We start from the raw sequence: 1,190 nt of genomic DNA on the forward strand, positions 1-1,190 counted from the left end.
TGTTTCTTTGTAGGAGAGACATGATCATGTTTTGAATGAATTCTTGGAACAAATACCTTGTATTTAAAACTCCCAATATTGACCTTTTTGTTTATCATTTCTTCGACGCTAATGTGAATATATCATTAAAAGAAATAATTTGATTTTTCCTTTTTAAACATTCAGACTTGTCCATCATATGTATCTACAAGCCATCATATTACAAATTCAAATAATATTATGGGTGACCTCCTATCGTAGAATTATAGTAGTAATGGTTATATGAGTTTCAAATAATCTTATAATCCTATTAACACCAATGATCAATAACTACCTTGAGCTAAAACTTTATGGAATCAATTCCTCTGAATATTTCATTATTTTGAGGATTATATATCATCGAGTTCTATTTGTGGGAACCTATCATTTAGAGAATTTCACATGGCCCCTAAATCTGATTTGTGTTATTGTGACAAAGAATCTAATCATTATTTGTAATCAGATTTCAAATCTTTTAACTTTATGGAAATTACCTAGGAAATCCATCCAGATTAATGTTTTTTCTTGTTATACCCTTTGTATTTGGAGAATTTGTCAAAGAATATGGTCCAAACAAGGAAAACTTGTCACTTGTTTGTTATGATTAGTATGTTGAAATTTTTTGGCAATGCGGGAGTAAGCGCGTGTTTAAGGTAAAACAAGTCATAAAAATTCTTCAATTAATTAACCTGATTGTTTCTCATGTTTCCGAGACAAGTAACCTCTCTGATTCTTCTTCTTTATTTTTGCACGTGTATTGAATCTTAAAATTCTATGGATTAGTTTCATCCTCATATAGTTCCAAAAACCAAATGTTGGAACCCTATTAAAATTTATAGGATTACATGCATTAATGATGGTGTAACTAGAGAATTTCTAGGTCCTTCTACTAGATGTGGTATCTTTAAGAACCAATATACTAATTTACGGAATTGTTTTAATCTAAACATCAGTAACTTTAATTTATTTATATATGAGTTAATTGGTATTAAGGCGGACGTTAAAACTACTTTAAAAAATGGGCGGAACTCTATGTGGCTCGATATTGGTTCTCAACTGATGACTTTAGTTGTTAATCTCATAACACTTTTCCTTGACAGCAAAGAAAAAGATGGACTAATTGTATTAAGATTACAACAACAATTTATATTTACCTCATTTTGAGAATGTTA

Source organism: Lathyrus oleraceus, chromosome 5 (genome assembly GCF_024323335.1).
Source record: "Lathyrus oleraceus cultivar Zhongwan6 chromosome 5, CAAS_Psat_ZW6_1.0, whole genome shotgun sequence".
NCBI lineage: Eukaryota > Viridiplantae > Streptophyta > Magnoliopsida > Fabales > Fabaceae > Lathyrus > Lathyrus oleraceus.